The 11,625-nt window shown below is 47.9% G+C and overlaps 1 long non-coding RNA gene across 1 annotated transcript; it reads left to right on the top strand.

The window, feature by feature from the left end:
* Positions 1-590: 590 nt before the first annotated feature.
* On the top strand, positions 591-9,454 carry LOC147026664 (uncharacterized). The gene is made up of 3 exons (XR_015058455.1): positions 591-818; positions 935-2,692; positions 3,403-9,454. It is a non-coding gene; the product is annotated as an uncharacterized LOC147026664 (long non-coding RNA).
* The last annotated feature ends 2,171 nt before the right edge of the window (positions 9,455-11,625 follow it).

Raw genomic sequence — 11,625 nt, forward strand, 5'->3', positions numbered from 1 at the left:
TCTAAAGGAATCGGGCGGGTGACGGCGACTCTAAAGGAATCGGGCGGGTGATGGCGACTCTAAAGGAATCGGGCGGGTGATGGCGACTCCAAAGGAATCGGGCGGGTGATGGCGACTCCAAAGGAATCGGGCGGGTGATGGCGACTCGCATGGAATCGGGCGGGTGATGGCGACTCTAAAGGAATCGGGCGGGTGATGGCGACTCCAAAGGAATCGGGCGGGTGATGGCGACTCTAAAGTCATCGGGCTGGTGATGGCGACTCAAAAGTAATCGGGCGGGTGATGGCGACTCTAAAGTCATCGGGCTGGTGATGGCGACTCTAAAGGAATCGGGTGGGTGACGGCGACTCTAAAGGAATCGGGCGAGTGATGGCGACTCTAAAGGAATCGGGTGGGTGACGGCGACTCTAAAGGAATCGGGCGGGTGACGGCGACTCTAAAGGAATCGGGCGGGTGATGGCGACTCTAAAGGAATCGGGCGGGTGATGGCGACTCCAAAGGAATCGGGCGGGTGATGGCGACTCTAAAGTCATCGGGCTGGTGATGGCGACTCAAAAGTAATCGGGGGGGTGATGGCGACTCTAAAGGAATCGGGCGGGTGACGGCGACTCTAAAGGAATCGGGCGGGTGATGGCGACTCTAAAGGAATCGGGCGGGTGATGGCGACTCCAAAGGAATCGGGCGGGTGATGGCGACTCTAAAGTCATCGGGCTGGTGATGGCGACTCAAAAGTAATCGGGCGGGTGATGGCGACTCTAAAGTCATCGGGCTGGTGATGGCGACTCAAAAGTAATCGGGCGGGTGATGGCGACTCTAAAGTCATCGGGCTGGTGATGGCGACTCAAAAGTAATCGGGCGGGTGATGGCGACTCTAAATAATCGGGCGAGTGATGGCGACTCGCATGGAATCGGGCGGGTGATGGCGACTCTAAAGTAATCGGGCGAGTGATGGCGACTCGCATGGAATCAGGCGGGTGATGGCGACTCTAATGGAATCGGGCGGGTGATGGCGACTCCAAAGGAATCGGGCGGGTGATGGCGACTCTAATGGAATCGGGTGGGTGATGGCGACTCTAAAGGAATCGGGCGGGTGATGGCGACTCTAAAGGAATCGGGCGGGTGATGGCGACTCTAAAGGAATCGGGCGGGTGATGGCGACTCCAAAGGAATCGGGCGGGTGATGGCGACTCTAATGGAATCGGGTGGGTGATGGCGACTCTAAATAATCGGGTGAGTGATGGCGACTCGCATGGAATCGGGCGGGTGATGGCGACTCTAAAGTAATCGGGCGGGTGATGGCGACTCTAAAGGAATCGGGCGGGTGATGGCGACTCTTATGGAATCGAGTGGGTGATGGCGACTCGCATGGAATCAGGCGGGTGATGGCGACTCTTATGGAATCGGGCGGGTGATGGCGACTCTAATGGAATCGGGCGGGTGATGGCGACTCCAAAGGAATCGGGCGGGTGATGGCGACTCTAAAGGAATCGGGCGGGTGATGGCGACTCTAAAGGAATCGGGCGGGTGATGGCGACTCTAAAGGAATCGGGCGGGTGATGGCGACTCTTATGGACTCGAGTGGGTGATGGCGACTCTAATAGAATCGGGCGGGTGATGGCGACTCTAATAGAATCGGGCGGGTGATGGCGACTCTAAAGGAATCGGGCGGGTGATTGCAAGTTAATGAATCGGGTGATGGCTTTTCTATTTGTATGTCACTTTGTACAGTCTGCCTTTTAGGTCTCTCTGAGCTATTGTATCCTCATAGACAGTGAGTGGTGTTGTGTAGTATTTATAAATTGATGTATTTGTAAAAACAAAAAGGCTTTTGAGGGGCTTGTACACGCTGTTGTTAAAATCCAGTTGTACCATGTGGCTAAACATGACGCCAGAATGGAGTCGTCGTCAGGGAGAACAGAATCCTCTTTTGTTCCCTGAAAAGTTTTGTTGTCAGGTTGTTGCACAATTCTATTTTAAACATCTTTATTCAAACTAACCGTTCAACTGCATTTTTCATTTTGCTCGTCGGTGACGTCACCACAAATATTCACTGAGAGTCGTTTGTCTTTAACAGCGGTCAGATTTATCATCGTCGTCATACCAAAGTAGAAGGTAGTCCTGTTGACTCTTCCTATTTGGTGATGGCGATTCTATTTGTATGTCTACAATAATATGGTTTATACAGTCTGCATTTAAAAGGCCATTCTGAGCTATAGTTTGCATGACAATTGTATTGTGATTAATTACTCATATGTTATATGTACTGTATATGTGAAATTGAAGGTTAACTCTTATAAGAACTGAAGTGTATATGAAACGGGAAGTCACACTGTCCCATTAAGGTCGGGGGTGGTTTGGGATGGAGAGGGTGGTTAACACAATTTTGTATTAATATCTGGACAAATCTACCCTTTAAATCCCGTGTACACCCGAAAGCGTGCACATCCGATCTTTACCTCCACCATCGAAGGTGGGCAGAGGTTATGTTTTCACCCCTGTCTGTCTGTCTGTCTGTCTTTCTGTCTGTGAACAGGAAATCTCAAAAAGCTGTGGACGCATATGGCCGAAACTTGGTTGACCGGTTGGGTGTCTGACATGGATGAACCGATTAGATTTTGGTGAATATCCAGATCCAGATCCAGCCTACCGATGGGATATAAGATGTAAACTGTTGAGCCCGGTGCAGGTGTAGGTATGTGCTCTATCGAGTGCCGTTGTAGGTTCATTTGTAATGATGTTTCATGTTTATCAAGCACAGTTACGAGACTGCTGCGTTCGGCTGTCATCTCTTCCTTAATTAATTGTTCAATGAAAGGTAGTTTTCCAGTTCTTCAATGTGTGCTCAGTGTAAGTAAAGGCAGTGTTATAGCTCGTGCGTGATGCAACATCGTTTTCCAGGTTGCATAGTTGCCAACATTTGAGAGAAGAAAAATCGATAGGATGGAAAGGATCCTCGGTGTGGGGGCGGAGGAGTCTGGGAGGGTGTAGAGGGCTTGCGAAGGGGTGGTTGGGGGGGGGGTCTGGGAGGGCATGAAATGTCTGGGAGGGGATGTACCCCCACCCCAGGTCAGGAAATGTAATTTTAACCTTTTATTAATACATTATAAGCCAGTCTTGTATGCAAAATTAAGGCAGAATAATCATGTTTTCCTGATGAATTTACACCCAAAGCCCAGCAAACCTTGTCACAACAAGATCTATCAAAAATTTCAATGAGACATGTTATTTTGGAAAAGCAGTGTTTTTGCTATTATTGGGCAATAAAAGCAGTAGACTGTTCAAGTATATACAAAAAGCGGTAGACTACCTCTTGAAGATGTAGAGTTGGCAACTGAGGTCGTGTATGTCGGTTGGTGTCTGGCACACACCCATCAGAGTGAAGCTTTTCACCTTGTTTGCTAGGCCCAAAACCTGCTGGCGGTGCATCGCGAAGGCTAAAGAGTATCTTGGGTCGACCCTCAAAACAAACAGGAGGCAGACAAAGCAGCCTTGTGCCGGTGGCCGAGTGGGTACGAGGGTCAAGCAGGGGCCAACCGTGAACCTCCTCCAGACTCCTGCGGTCACCACGGGTGCTCCGTCACTACCCCCAAGGCCTGTATCACGCGGAGAGGCCTCTTCTCCAAACAGTTTACTTTGGCTGCGTTGTAAGATGAATGACTCCAACACACCCCATCCCTTGGTCCTCCTGCCCTTTTGCTTGTTCTTGCTGTGACTGATGGCTGTAGATGGAATTGTAATTGGAGCATCAGCCGTTTGGAACTCTGAACCTGCTACCATGGAAACGTATTCTAAAGAGCTTCGGGTCAACCCTCAATTAGCTCGACGCATGACATTTTGGTGAAGAAAATGTATCAAACTCCAGTTTTTGTTAAATCAAGGAAGAAATCAACTCTGAAGAACATTTTTCAAATGACGTTAAATTTTGTCTGGTGTCGTGCATCTCGTGCGTATTATTTCAGATAATAAAAAGATATCCCTGATGTTTGAGAGGCGACCACGTTGCATCCAGTGGATCCTGAAGATTCTGAGCAACAACTTAGTTGGGATTTGAATTTACCAATGAGCAAGCTCTTGAATTACATTAATAATGTAGAATGTGGTCTTGGATTACGTGGACTCTCTTTCCTGAAAGATGATCGATAATCATTTTCATACTGACACTGTGTATCAGGAAATCTCACACACCAAGTTGAGTTACATCATTGCAGTTACTTGAGCCACATGAATGTAATAAACCTTCAAAGAGCAGTCATTTTCTCTTTTTGGACTAATTCTCATTTGTCGATCATGTTATGGAAATCTGTGAGTCCGAGCAGCCCTATGCCCCAAATATTTTAAGTCCTGAGTTGACTTGCAGCCGTACCATGTTTAAATTTGTCACGAAGGTTGCTCGCTGCCTCTGAATAGGTGGAGCAAAATGTTTCCTCACCTGTGATCAGCTCTAAACGGTGTACCTGACACACTTGGAATGCCATAGAGTATGGCTCTACACTTTGGGCAGGTACATCATGGCTTCCCATATTCCCTCCTGGAGTCCATGGATCTTAGAATCTTTGGCTATTAATCAGTGGTCAAGTCGCAGGACTTGCTTCTCACTCACCATAGACAGGTCGGAAGCCTCTCGGTCCTACAGCTCCTTCCAATCTTGCTCCTCCTGATCTCCGACCACGGTTGGCTTCTCCTGGCTGCACAAATTTCATCCCAAAACCCACACCATGGTTACCTACCCAGGTCTAAACCTTTGGCTCATCTCAACTCTTGTCATCCTTTTCTCTCTATATAAAATTGTCTCCTCGGTCTGTCACCTTGACCCCTTCCCTCCGATCTTTCAGGATGGCGGCCCATCGGTGAACCCACCATGAGCTTCTCTTCTCTCATTTAACCATTTTCCAAACTGAGCTTGTCTCTATGTCCTTTTGTCCACCTGCTCCTCTCTGTCCTACAGATTCTTTGTCTACCTCTTATCCCATGTCAGTTCAGGCATTCCAAAAGCCTCAATATGTGTACGTAAGGATCTGCATGTTTTACAGAGAGCTTACTTGTTAACATTATAGCAGTTTATTATCTTTAATAATAATTTGGTGTAACATGTTTTAAAGGCAAATGCATAAAATTTTATAGAAATGCAAATGGATGTTAGGATATTTGGAGAAAATGATTTGTGAAATTTTCTCCATCCCCTTTCTGTTCATATTTGTTCAAATCACCATTCTGGACTAAAGGCCGAAGGTCTGTTTCAAAACATTTCTCCAAAGCCGAGAAAGTGGTGGTGCCTGGACCAGGATGAAATGATTTGATCTTTTTTCTGATTTTAATGTTTACATCTCACACATGGTGCCCTTTATGGCGTTCCTTCAATGAAGACTTGTTTAACTTGCCTTCTGGTGTCAAGTGATGTTGGCAAAGAGGGCTGAGGTCTGTGGGCCCTTGTGAGCGATCTTTGTGACTGGACACGAAAGACCGTTGGCTAATTCAATGGCGTCCCTTGAACACGTTTCAAGTCGATCTCGATTTCACTGTAAACCTCCACTCATTTGCTCCTCTTTCCTCTCGCCTGTGGAACCAACTTCCACAGTCTGTTCAGTCCCATTCTTCGCTTCAGGACTTAGAGGCAGCTGTTCACCACTACCTCAACTCATCCCCCATCCATACTCATGATCTCTTCTACCCCAAATGACCTCATTCCCAAGCACTCCCCCTTTTCCAGATTGTTGTGATTTCCCCCTCCCTCGCCTCTTTTCCTTTGTTAGTTGTCGGTTGGTTTGTTCTTTTTCTGTTTCATCCTCGCTTTCCCCTTCCTCTTCTTGCTGCGTTTCATTCAGCTTGTTCAACCCCCATGCGTCCTTCTCCCCCTCCCCTAAATCTCGCTCTTACTCTCACTTCTACTCTGCTGTTGGTGTTTCCCCCTTTGCATTTTGTTCCCTTCCATTCTGCTCCAGCTCTTCCATGAGCCCCGATCATGTTCATAAAAATAACACCAAAAGGAAACCCCTTTGTATCTAATTGTGATGTTCAACTTTATGGTTTATTTGAATGATCAACATATGTACACTGTGTGCATTGGTACAGGAATATTTGAAAGGTTTTGTGAGTGAAGGGATCTGGAATGTTGTGGTTCAAGGACTTTTTAAGTTAGACAAATGTAAAGGGACTAAAGCAGAGGTGGGGAACTTTTCCGAGTCCGAGAGCCATGAAAGATATTGTTAAACTTGGTGCGGGCCAGATGTATGCGAACAGCATTTATTTCACTGCTTTTTATCTTGAACTGTTCAGACTTTTTAAAAAGGTAATGGTAAGACAAAACCAAAGGGAAGTCGATGGCACCCCATCACAAATTCCCACGCTTCCCACCTTAAGCAAAGTTGAATGATGGCAAAAAGTTCCACCAGGAATGAACCAATATCAAATTTGGAGTTAAAAAATTTTTTCCTGCTGTTTTGACCCCTGTGATCCTAGGTCCCCACACTTTGTGGCCTGAACTGGGGTTGGAATCCCCAAAAAGTTACGTATTTCATGCGTCCCCCAATGTTGATGCAGATATGTAGGAAACTTGCTATAATAGAGTTAAATTGCATTTCTTATGGGTGAGATGCTCTCCCAACAATGGATGGAGCTCCCACCCCCCCACGTCAGACCTGAGATCAGGGCCATCTCTCTCAACATATCTCGAGCATTCAATCGAGTATGGCATCCCGCCTTGCTCCCCAAACTCTCTACCTTTGGCATCCAAGGCCAATTCCCACATGGCCGACTGACTTCCTCTACTCTCATAGCCAATGTGTGCCTCACAATGAATTCCTTCCATCTGCTCTCCCTGTCAAGGTTGGAGTGCCAAAGACAGTGTTCTGGACTCCATTCTATTCCTGATCTTCAAAAATGATCTCTCTGACTCTCTGGAAAGTTATCTTTATCGATTTGCTGATGACTCCACCCTTTGCAGTTACATTCCTCGTCCTTCAGACAGGCAGGCTGCACCGTCTTCCCTCTCTGCAGACCTTGATCGAATCATGAGCTGGCCAAACACTTTGAGCATGTCTTCTAATTCTGACAAATCTCTCTATCTCTATGTTTATATCTCTCTCAGAAAGGTCATTGTGGCAAACCCTCCCATCTACTTTCTTGATAATCCTCTTGAAGAAGTTGTCATTCAAACTTTTGGGTCTCACTATCAGCCATGATCTTTCTTGGGCAAACCACACCACCAAGTTGGCCTCCAGAGCCAGTCACCGACTGGGCATCCTCCGTCATGCAAAGTCCTTCCTTGGCGCACCTGAAATCTTATCCACCTCCGAGGCATTCTTCCGCAGCTTGATGGAGTACTGGTGCCCCTGCCTCACACCTTGCTCACCTTGACGCCATGGAAGTCAGGCCTTCAATATCATCGGAATCTCCCACGATGAAGCTGAGTCTATGGGCTTGTCACTTTCACATCACAGACAGGTTGATGGTCTCTCTGTCTTCTCCTGCCTCTTTTCTGCTCTTTCTGTGTTCTTTCCCCTCATGTTTCTGCAGGGCACATGTGGTCTGCCAGCAACCCTCTTCTGGTGATACTTTCAAAATCCAGATTCTCTGCTCACCTCCACTCATTTGTTCCTCTCTTTTTCCTGCCTGTGGAACCAACTACCACATACTCTTTAATCTCATCTCATTCTTCCCTCCAGGTCTTTAATACAGCTGTTCACCATCATCTCATTCCATCCCTCATCCAAAACCATGATCTTTTTTACCACGATTAACTCTCCCCACACCCATCTCTTTCTAAGTTTCTAGTTTTTCCTTCTTGAGAGTTTTTGGGTGTATCCATCTTGTTCAACTCCTGTATCCTCTGCTTTCCCTCAATCTTCCCCACATCTCTTATTTCTCCAAGTCTCCCTCTATTTTGTTCCTCAACCCCACTGTTGGCGTGTCCCCCCTCTCTTTCTACTGTTTGTTTTGTTCTGTTATGTCCCGATCCATTTGATGTTCTAGCTCCTCCACCAGCCTCGACTTTGTATACAAAAATGAAAATTCTGCACATGGTACCATGGTGGCAGCTGACCAGACTCTGAACCTGAACAACTGGCATCACAGTTTGTTAACCTCACTGGTGTTTGGCCCATCTGTGTACAATCAGCATGTGAAGTCCTAAAGTGTGCTGAACAAGTTTGTGGGCAGTGACCATGCCTCTCTTAACTGAGTATTGTCTCTTGGTATCTATCCTGTGCTCTTCTGTCATGGTTTTGGAGCCTTGTGCTTTTCTATGCCTACAAATTCTTCTGCAGATTGATGGAGTACTGGTGCCCCTCCCTCTCACACCTTGCTCAGCTTGATGCCATGGAAGACTGTGCCACATCCAGTGAAAACATGAATTCCGGGTAAGACTTTACAAAAGTTCTGACTAGCTTTGATCATGTCAGTGAATCTCATCTCCAGAGTTTTGGTTCCACTCTGGTTGGACATATGACAATGAAGGTGGCTGTTGAGAGCCAAAGAGAATGTAAACGCATCTGTGTCTTCTGAGACAATGATCACAGAGATGGACTCTGGTGCAGAATGTCCTGCATGCAGCAACGTACGGGTGTCTGCTTCTTCCTGACTGTAATCTAAAGCTTCAACTTCAGTGGAGGCATCACTTAACACACTGAAGCATTTTTTTGGAACACATGACATACGTGATTCAGTCCTGTGAGATTGGTTTTGCTCTCTGATGATGATAGAAGATGTCTCCACTGTTTTATGTTGTGGCCAGCAACAATATAACTGAACAGCACACCTGTTTCTGAGCCACGGTTTACCCTCTCTGCAGTTTTAATGGCATTATCGTTGTCGACATCAGACACCACATCGATGTGACGGCTTCCTGATCCAGCATGCAAAGCTGAGAAAAAGATGGCATCTGACAATTCTCCAAAAGTCATGTTCTCAGCATGCATGTTTTGTACCAAACTCATTCCATCGATTATACAAATGGATAGCTGTGGCATTGACTCCACTGAAGAGGCATCTTTCTCGAGGTGCCGTGCTAAGACTGCCTTGGTTTTATTTTTTTTTTTCAAAGTTCCATTGCGGTTACCCAGCTACCAAGGGGATGGGCCAATACCTTACTCATCGTCAATGTTCTGCAACTTACAATTAGCACCAGGTGGCCAAACAGCTTGTGGTCTGCTCTGAAGATAGCCTACTCATTGGATACTTTAGACTTTTTCTGTTTCTTCACATCTGTGAATGTTTTCAGTTGCTGCTTTTTTTTTTCTTTTCCTATTTTTCTTTTATACATGGTCTAGGCTCGTGGAAGAGCTATGACACGGACCAAAATCAGGACACAACACAGAAAAGGGAACCGCAGGAGAAAGGGGAAACACCAACAGCAGGGCAGAGGGAGAAAGTAGATGGAATTGGACAAACAACAGATGCAGGTAATGATGAGGAGTAAGGGAGAATGCAAACGGAAGACAATATGGATACATAAGCAACATTTTGGGAGGGCTGAGGAGTGGTGGGGGTGGGGGGGGGGCGGTTAGTTTACATGTGTTGAAAATATTGTTGCAGATTCGCGCCCGCCGGCGTGCGAGCGGCCACGTAACTCGAATCGCGGCACGTCGCCCACCGGACGGACAATCCCGTCGTGACCCTCTCGGACTAACGCCGGGAACTAGTCACGGGTGGGCCTTTCGGCCTCACCACGATCGTGCCAATCGGCCCCCCGCATGGGATAGGGTTGCTCGCCAAATTCGACCTACCTAAGTACCCACACGGAGGGTAGACCGGGCGATCGCACCTCGCCGCAGGTCGACTTCGGACACGGGCCACTTTAAGCGACCCGTTCCGTACTATCGGGATAACCGAGCGGTGTTATCGTCAACCTTGACGGTTCGATTAATTATCGGGCGTTTTTAGCCCACGACCAACCCTTTACGTGAAGTAAGATGGAGATTCAATTAGAGAAAAGACGAAGCGAAACGGGAGAAACAGTTCAACATAAAGCACACATATACAATTATACACCAAAAGCAAATGTAAAAGTGACACGGCAATTCTGCACAAAAAGCAAATGTAAAAGTGACACGACAATTCTGCACAAAAAGCAAATGTAAAAGAGAAACACAATGCAGATCTACTACCGACTACCGAGCACACGGCAACACTTATACAGTTTTACTTCACAGACGGTGCCGACAACACATATACTCAAAGCAAAAGAAAAAGGAAGGGGCCACCCTCAACGATGAGGGGGGGCAGACGGGCCTGGGGCCGAGACCGCGTCGAGCCTACCCGTCTGGTGATGAGCCGCAAGATGGCGGCGGTGCCCCGACTCCGCGGGCCTCGCTGGCACTGCCTGGAATGGGGTGGGAACGGGGCCCCCTTCTCACACTATCTCAGCGCGGGGGGAAACAGGAGGGGGTTGTTGATGCTCGGGGGAATGACGATATCTCGCTGGCTTGGGTCCCGCGTCGAGTGTCTCCACCGCGACCTCGGTCGCGTTACCGGCCTCCCCTCTCCGCAGCTCCCCGACTCTGACACGAGCGCCCTCTCGACTGCCTTCGCCGCCGCCACAACTCTCCACTCTTCTCAACTCCGTCCAACTGCGTCCAACTGCTTTCCTCTTCTCAGAAACTCTCAACTCTTCCCAACTCAACTACTCACTCTTCCCAACTCAACTGCCTTTTCGGCGAGCGAACGCGGCCCTTTATAGCCCCCGGGGCTTCGCTCCTTCACCTTCGACCCTTCACCTCTGGCTGGCTCCCCATTGGACAGAGGAAAAGTGGGCGTGAATGATTTTTGATCCGCGAATCTGCATATAGCGATTATACTCCGACGCACCTGGAGGCGGGGCCAAATCGCCCCACGCTCGCTGATAGAACGGAACAGAAGTGGGCGTGAATCGTTTTTGATCCGATTTCTCGGAAAGGCTGGTGTTTTTGCACCCGCTGCTCGGTGCGCGCCCTGTACGAGTCCAGGATCGGTGCCCACAAGCGGCGCGGGAATGGCGGTGATGCGATGGTTGCGAGAGCGAGATGTGACGGCAAGGGTCGTGGCTGTTGGTGTGAAGCGGCGTTGCGGTTGGTGGTTGTTGTGTGATGGCTGTTGAGACGTGGTTGGTGGTGGTTGTGGTGGTAGTAATGGCGGCTGGTCCAAAATAAAGATAGTAAAAGAAAAACGGCTATCTAAAAGGGTCGCAGCCCGAATGAATGACATTTATTCCCTCTAAACAACGGGTTTGGGCCTAACTACACATATACTTACAGAGATATCTCACCAAAGGGACCTGAACGGTGGTTTGCGAATTTCGTCAACCACAACAATATGATATTTGATGGGGGTTAGAAATGGTGGTGAACAGCTGCCTTGAAGACCTGGAGAGAAGAATGAGATTGAAGAGAGTATGAAAGGTGGTTCCACAAATGGGAAAAAAGAGGAATAAATGAGTAGAGGTGAGTAGTGGTTCTGGATTTAGGCAGTTTCACTTGGAAGGGGTTGCTGGTGAACCGTGTGCATCCTGCAGATACCTGTGGGGCACAAAGCATGGAGAAGGCAGTGGGTGCAAGTCCAGAAATGAGGCAGACAAAGACGGAGAGACCACCGACCTGTCAGCGATGGTGAAGTGATGGACCCATAGACTCAGTTTCATCACGAGAAATTCCAATG

The sequence above is a fragment of the Eptatretus burgeri genome, chromosome 5 (genome assembly GCF_056783735.1).
Source record: "Eptatretus burgeri isolate ZD-2024b chromosome 5, Ebu_testis_v1, whole genome shotgun sequence".
Classification (NCBI taxonomy): domain Eukaryota; kingdom Metazoa; phylum Chordata; class Myxini; order Myxiniformes; family Myxinidae; genus Eptatretus; species Eptatretus burgeri.